Consider the following 9,127-nt stretch of genomic DNA (forward strand, 5'->3'; position numbering starts at 1 on the left):
GATTCTATCCTCAGTGATTATTATCTGATCCTGTAGATTCTATCCTCAGTGATAATCTGATCCTGTAGATTCTATCCTCAGTGATTATTATCTGATCCTGTAGATTCTATCCTCAGTGATTATCCTGATCCCGTAGATTCTATCCTCAGTGATAATCTGATCCTGTAGATTCTATCCTCAGTGATTATTATCTGATCCTGTAGATTCTATCCTCAGTGATTATCCTGATCCTGTAGATTCTATCCTCAGTGATTATTATCTGATCCCGTAGATTCTATCCTCAGTGATAATCTGATCCTGTAGATTCTATCCTCAGTGATAATCTGATCCTGTAGATTCTATCCTCAGTGATTATTATCTGATCCTGTAGATTCTATCCTCAGTGATTATTATCTGATCCTGTAGATTCTATCCTCAGTGATAATCTGATCCTGTAGATTCTATCCTCAGTGATTATTATCTGATCCTGTAGATTCTATCCTCAGTGATTATCCTGATCCCGTAGATTCTATCCTCAGTGATTATTATTATCTGATCCTGTAGATTCTATCCTCAGTGATTATTATCCTGATCCTGTAGATTCTATCCTCAGTGATTATTATCTGATCCTGTAGATTCTATCCTCAGTGATTATCTGATTCTGTAGATTCTATCCTCAGTGATGATTATCTGATCCTGTACATTCTATCCTCAGTGATTATTATTATCTGATCCTGTGGATTCTATCCTCAGTGATGATTAAGATCTGATCCCGTAGATTCTATCCTCAGTGATTATTATCTGATCCTGTAGATTCTATCCTCAGTGATTATTATCTGATCCTGTAGATTCTATCCTCAGTGATTATCCTGATCCTGTAGATTCTATCCTCAGTGATTATTAATATCTGATCCTGTAGATTCTATCCTCAGTGATTATCTGATCCTGTAGATTCTATCCTCAGTGATTATCTGATCCTGTAGATTCTATCCTCAGTGATTATCTGATCCTGTAGATTCTATCCTCAGTGATTATCCTGCTCCTGTAGATTCTATCCTCAGTCATTATCTGATCCTGTAGATTCTATCCTGTGATTAACTGATCCTGTAGATTCTATCCTATGATTAACTGATCCTGTAGATTCTATCCTCAGTGATTATTATCCTGATCCTGTAGATTCTATCCTCAGTGATTATCTGATCCTGTAGATTCTATCCTCAGTGATTATCTGATCCTGTAGATTCTATCCTCAGTGATTATCTGATCCTGTAGATTCTATCCTCAGTGATTATTATCTGATCCTGTAGATTCTATCCTCAGTGATTATTATCTGATCCTGTAGATTCTATCCTCAGTGATTATCTGATCCTGTAGATTCTATCCTCAGTGATTATCTGATCCCGTAGATTCTATCCTCAGTAATTATTATCTGATCCTGTAGATTCTATCCTCAGTGATTATTATCTGATCCTGTAGATTCTATCCTCAGTGATTATCCTGCTCCTGTAGATTCTATCCTCAGTGATTATCCTGATCCTGTAGATTCTATCCTCAGTGATTATTATCTGATCCTGTAGATTCTATCCTCAGTGATTATTATCTGATCCTGTAGATTCTATCCTCAGTGATTATTATCTGATCCTGTAGATTCTATCCTCAGTGATTATCTGATCCTGTAGATTCTATCCTCAGTGATTATCCTGATCCTGTAGATTCTATCCTCAGTGATTATCCTGATCCTGTAGATTCTATCCTCAGTGATTATTATCTGATCCTGTAGATTCTATCCTCAGTGATTATCCTGATCCTGTAGATTCTATCCTCAGTGATTATTATCTGATCCTGTAGATTCTATCCTCAGTGATTATCTGATCCTGTAGATTCTATCCTCAGTGATTATCTGATCCCGTAGATTCTATCCTCAGTAATTATTATCTGATCCTGTAGATTCTATCCTCAGTGATTATTATCTGATCCTGTAGATTCTATCCTCAGTGATTATCCTGCTCCTGTAGATTCTATCCTCAGTGATTATCCTGATCCTGTAGATTCTATCCTCAGTGATTATTATCTGATCCTGTAGATTCTATCCTCAGTGATTATTATCTGATCCTGTAGATTCTATCCTCAGTGATTATTATCTGATCCTGTAGATTCTATCCTCAGTGATTATCTGATCCTGTAGATTCTATCCTCAGTGATTATCCTGATCCTGTAGATTCTATCCTCAGTGATTATCCTGATCCTGTAGATTCTATCCTCAGTGATTATTATCTGATCCTGTAGATTCTATCCTCAGTGATTATCCTGATCCTGTAGATTCTATCCTCAGTGATTATCTGATCCTGTAGATTCTATCCTCAGTGATTATCTGATCCTGTAGATTCTATCCTCAGTGATTATTATTATCTGATCCTGTAGATTCTATCCTCAGTGATTATTATCTGATCCCGTAGATTCTATCCTCAGTGATTATCTGATCCTGTAGATTCTATCCTCAGTGATTATTATCTGATCCTGTAGATTCTATCCTCAGTGATTATCTGATTCTGTAGATTCTATCCTCAGTGATTATTATCTGATCCTGTAGATTCTATCCTCAGTGATTATTATCTGATCCTGTAGATTCTATCCTCAGTGATTATTATTATCTGATCCTGTAGATTCTATCCTAAGTGATTATTATCTGATCCTGTAGATTCTATCCTCAGTGATTATCCTGCTCCTGTAGATTCTATCCTCAGTGATTATCCTGATCCTGTAGATTCTATCCTCAGTGATTATTATCTGATCCTGTAGATTCTATCCTCAGTGATTATTATCTGATCCTGTAGATTCTATCCTCAGTGATTATCCTGATCCTGTAGATTCTATCCTCAGTGATTATCCTGATCCTGTAGATTCTATCCTCAGTGATTATTATCTGATCCTGTAGATTCTATCCTCAGTGATTATCCTGATCCTGTAGATTCTATCCTGTGATTATCTGATCCTGTAGATTCTATCCTCAGTGATTATTATTATCTGATCCTGTAGATTCTATCCTCTGTGATTATTATCTGATCCTGTAGATTCTATCCTCTGTGATTATTAGCTGATCCTGTAGATTCTATCCTCAGTGATTATCTGATCCTGTAGATTCTATACTCAGTAATTATCCTGATCCTGTAGATTCTATCCTCAGTGATTATTATCTGATCCCGTAGATTCTATCCTCAGTGATTATCTGATCTTGTAGATTCTATCCTCAGTGATTATCTGATCCTGTAGATTCTATCCTCAGTTATTATCCTGATCCTGTAGATTCTATCCTCAGTGATTATCTGATTCTGTAGATTCTATCCTAAGTTATTATCTGATCCTATAGATTCTATCCTCAGTGATGATTATCTGATCCTGTAGATTCTATCCTCGGTGATTATTATTATTATTATCTGATCCTGTAGATTCTATCCTCACTTATTATTATCTGATCCTGTAGATTCTATCCTCAGTGATTATCTGATCTTGTAGATTCTATCCTCAGTGATTATCTGATTCTGTAGATTCTATCCTCAGTGATTATTATCTGATCCTGTAGATTCTATCCTCGGTGATTATTATTATTATTATCTGATCCTGTAGATTCAATCCTTAGTGATTATTATCTGATCCCGTAGATTCTATCCTCAGTGATTATCTGATCCTGTAGATTCTATCCTCAGTTATTATCCTGATCCTGTAGATTCTATCCTCAGTGATTATCTGATCCTATAGATTCTATCCTCAGTGATTATTATCTGATCCTGTAGATTCTATCCTCGGTGATTATTATTATTATTATTATCTGATCCTGTAGATTCTATCCTCAGTGATTATTATTATCTGATCCTGTAGATTCTATCCTCAGTGATTATTATCTGATCCTGTAGATTCTATCCTCAGTGATGATTAATATCTGATCCCGTAGATTCTATCCTCAGTGATTATTATCTGATCCTGTAGATTCTATCCTCAGTGATTATTATCTGATCCTGTAGATTCTATCATCAGTGATTATCCTGCTCCTGTAGATTCTATCCTCAGTGATTATCCTGATCCTGTAGATTCTATCCTCAGTGATTATTATCTGATCCTGTAGATTCTATCCTCAGTGATGATTAATATCTGATCCCGTAGATTCTATCCTCAGTGATTATTATTATCTGATTCTGTAGATTCTATCCTCAGTGATTATCCTGATCCTGTAGATTCTATCCTCAGTGATGATTAATATCTGATCCCGTAGATTCTATCCTCAGTGATTATCTGATCCTGTAGATTCTTTCCTGTGATTATCTGATCCTGTAGATTCTATCCTCAGTGATTATCTGATCCTGTAGATTCTATACTCAGTAATTATCCTGATCCTGTAGATTCTATCCTCAGTGATTATCTGATCCTGTAGATTCTATCCTCAGTGATTATCTGATCCTGTAGATTCTATCCTCAGTGATTATCCTGATCCTGTAGATTCTATCCTCAGTGATTATTATCTGATCCTGTAGATTCTATCCTCAGTGATTATCCTGATCCTGTAGATTCTTTCCTGTGATTATCTGATCCTGTAGATTCTATCCTCAGTGATTATCTGATCCTGTAGATTCTATACTCAGTAATTATCCTGATCCTGTAGATTCTATCCTCAGTGATTATCTGATCCTGTAGATTCTATCCTCAGTGATTATCTGATCCTGTAGATTCTATCCTCAGTGATTATCCTGATCCTGTAGATTCTATCCTCAGTGATTATTATCTGATCCTGTAGATTCTATCCTCAGTGATTATCCTGATCCTGTAGATTCTTTCCTGTGATTATCTGATCCTGTAGATTCTATCCTCAGTGATTATCTGATCCTGTAGATTCTATACTCAGTAATTATCCTGATCCTGTAGATTCTATCCTCAGTGATTATTATCTGATCCCGTAAATTCTTTCCTCAGTGATTATTATCTGATTCTGTAGATTCTATCCTAAGTTATTATCTGATCCTATAGATTCTATCCTCAGTGATGATTATCTGATCCTGTAGATTCTATCCTCGGTGATTATTATTATTATTATCTGATCCTGTAGATTCTATCCTTGGTGATTATTATTATTATTATCTGATCCTGTAGATTCTATCCTCACTTATTATTATCTGATCCTGTAGATTCTATCCTCAGTGATTATCTGATCTTGTAGATTCTATCCTCAGTGATTATCTGATTCTGTAGATTCTATCCTCAGTGATTATCCTGATCCTGTAGATTCTATCCTCAGTGATTATTATCTGATCCTGTAGATTCTATCCTCAGTGATTATCCTGATCCTGTAGATTCTATCCTCAGTGATTATTATCTGATCCTGTAGATTCTATCCTCAGTGATAATCTGATCCTGTAGATTCTATCCTCAGTGATTATTATCTGATCCTGTAGATTCTATCCTCAGTGATTATCCTGATCCTGTAGATTCTATCCTGTGATTATCTGATCCTGTAGATTCTATCCTCAGTGATTATCTGATCCTGTAGATTCTATCCTCAGTGATTATCCTGATCCTGTAGATTCTATCCTGTGATTATCTGATCCTGTAGATTCTATCCTCAGTGATTATTATTATTATCTGATCCTGTAGATTCTATCCTCTGTGATTATTAGCTGATCCTGTAGATTCTATCCTCAGTGATTATCTGATCCCGTAGATTCTATCCTCAGTGATTATCTGATCTTGTAGATTCTATCCTCAGTGATTATCTGATCCTGTAGATTCTATCCTCAGTTATTATCCTGATCCTGTAGATTCTATCCTCAGTGATTATCTGATCCTGTAGATTCTATCCTCAGTTATTATCCTGATCCTGTAGATTCTATCCTCAGTGATTATCTGATCCTATAGATTCTATCCTCAGTGATGATTATCTGATCCTGTAGATTCTATCCTCGGTGATTATTATTATTATTATCTGATCCTGTAGATTCTATCCTCGGTGGTGATTATTATTATTATTATCTGATCCTGTAGATTCTATCCTCACTTATTATTATCTGATCCTGTAGATTCTATCCTCAGTGATTATCTGATCTTGTAGATTCTATCCTCAGTGATTATCTGATTCTGTAGATTCTATCCTCAGTGATTATTATCTGATCCTGTAGATTCTATCCTCGGTGATTATTATTATCTGATCCTGTAGATTCAATCCTTAGTGATTATTATCTGATCCCGTAGATTCTATCCTCAGTGATTATCTGATCCTGTAGATTCTATCCTCAATTATTATCCTGATCCTGTAGATTCTATCCTCAGTGATTATCTGATCCTGTAGATTCTATCCTCAGTGATTATCTGATTCTGTAGATTCTATCCTAAGTTATTATCTGATCCTATAGATTCTATCCTCAGTGATGATTATCTGATCCTGTAGATTCTATCCTCAGTGATGATTAATATCTGATCCTGTAGATTCTATCCTCGGTGATTATTATTATTATTATCTGATCCTGTAGATTCTATCCTCGGTGATTATTATTATCTGATCCTGTAGATTCTATCCTCACTTATTATTATCTGATCCTGTAGATTCTATCCTCAGTGATTATCTGATTCTGTAGATTCTATCCTCAGTGATTATCTGATTCTGTAGATTCTATCCTTAGTGATTATTATCTGATCCTGTAGATTCTATCCTCGGTGATTATTATTATCTGATCCTGTAGATTCAATCCTCAGTGATTATTATCTGATCCCGTAGATTCTATCCTCAGTGATTATCTGATCTTGTAGATTCTATCCTCAGTGATTATCTGATCCTGTAGATTCTATCCTCAGTGATTATCTGATCTTGTAGATTCTATCCTCAGTGATTATCCTGATCCTGTAGATTCTATCCTCAGTGATTATTATTATCTGATCCTGTAGATTCTATCCTCACTTATTATTATCTGATCCTGTAGATTCTATCCTCAGTGATTATCTGATCTTGTAGATTCTATTCTCTGATTATCTGATTCTGTAGATTCTATCCTCAGTGATTATTATCTGATCCTGTAGATTCTATCCTCAGTGATTATCTGATTCTGTAGATTCTATCCTCAGTGATTATTATCTGATCCCGTAGATTCTATCCTCAGTGATTATCTGATCCTGTAGATTCTATCCTCAGTTATTATCTGATTCTGTAGATTCTATCCTAAGTTATTATCTGATCCTATAGATTCTATCCTCAGTGATGATTATCTGATCCTGTAGATTCTATCCTCGGTGATTATTATTATTATTATTATTATTATCTGATCCTGTAGATTCTATCCTCGGTGATTATTATTATCTGATCCTGTAGATTCAATCCTCAGTGATTATCTGATCTTGTAGATTCTATCCTCAGTGATTATCTGATCCTGTAGATTCTATCCTCAGTTATTATCCTGATCCTGTAGATTCTATCCTCAGTGATTATCTGATCCTGTAGATTCTATCCTCAGTGATGATCTGATTCTGTAGATTCTATCCTCAGTTATTATCCTGATCCTGTAGATTCTATCCTCAGTGATTATTATCTGATCCTGTAAATTCTTTCCTCAGTGATTATCCTGATCCTGTAGATTCTATCCTCAGTGATTATCTGATCCTGTAGATTCTATACTCAGTAATTATCCTGATCCTGTAGATTCTATCCTCAGTGATTATTATCTGATCCCGTAAATTCTTTCCTCAGTGATTATTATCTGATCCTGTAGATTCGATCCTCAGTGATTATTATTATCCTGATCCTGTAGATTCTATCCTCAGTGATTATCTGATCCTGTAGATTCTATCCTCAGTGATTATCCTGATCCTGTAGATTCTATCCTGTGATTATCTGATCCTGTAGATTCTATCCTCAGTGATTATTATTATCTGATCCTGTAGATTCTATCCTCAGTGATTATCTGATTCTGTAGATTCTATCCTCAGTGATGATTATCTGATCCTGTAGATTCTATCCTCGGTGATTATTATTATTATCTGATCCTGTAGATTCTATCCTCACTTATTATTATCTGATCCTGTAGATTCTATCCTCAGTGATTATCTGATCTTGTAGATTCTATCCTCAGTGATTATTATCTGATCCTGTAGATTCTATCCTCAGTGATTATCCTGATCCTGTAGATTCTATCCTCAGTGATTATCCTGATCCTGTAGATTCTATCCTCAGTGATTATCCTGAAGATTCTATCCACAGTGATTATTATTATCCTGATCCTGTAGATTCTATCCTCAGTGATTATCTGATCCTGTAGATTCTATCCTCAGTGATTATTATTATCTGATCCTGTAGATTCTATCCTCACTTATTATTATCTGATTCTGTAGATTCTATCCTCAGTGATTATTATCTGATCCTGTAGATTCTATCCTCAGTGATTATCTGATCCTGTAGATTCTATCCTCAGTGATTATTATCTGATCCTGTAGATTCTATCCTCAGTGATTATCTTGATCCTGTAGATTCTATCCTCAGTGATTATCCTGATCCTGTAGATTCTATCCTCAGTGATTATTATCCTGATCCTGTAGATTCTATCCTCAGTGATTATTATCCTGATCCTGTAGATTCTATCCTCAGTGATTATTATCCTGATCCTGTAGATTCTATCCTCAGTGATTATCTGATCCTGTAGATTCTATCCTCAGTGATTATTATTATCTGATCCTGTAGATTCTTTCCTCAGTGATTATCTGATCTTGTAGATTCTATCCTCAGTGATTATCTGATCCTGTAGATTCTATCCTCAGTTATTATCTGATCCTATAGATTCTATCCTCAGTGATGATTATCTGATCCTGTAGATTCTATCCTCGGTGATTATTATTATTATTATTATCTGATCCTGTAGATTCTATCCTCAGTGATTATTATTATCTGATCCTGTAGATTCTATCCTCAGTGATTATTATTATCTGATCCTGTAGATTCTATCCTCACTTATTATTATCTGATCCTGTAGATTCTATCCTCAGTGATTATCTGATCTTGTAGATTCTATCCTCTGATTATCTGATTCTGTAGATTCTATCCTCAGTGATTATTATCTGATCCTGTAGATTCTATCCTCAGTGATTATCTTGATCCTGTAGATTCTATCCTCAGTGATTATCC

Source organism: Hyla sarda, unplaced genomic scaffold (assembly GCF_029499605.1).
Source record: "Hyla sarda isolate aHylSar1 unplaced genomic scaffold, aHylSar1.hap1 scaffold_638, whole genome shotgun sequence".
Classification (NCBI taxonomy): domain Eukaryota; kingdom Metazoa; phylum Chordata; class Amphibia; order Anura; family Hylidae; genus Hyla; species Hyla sarda.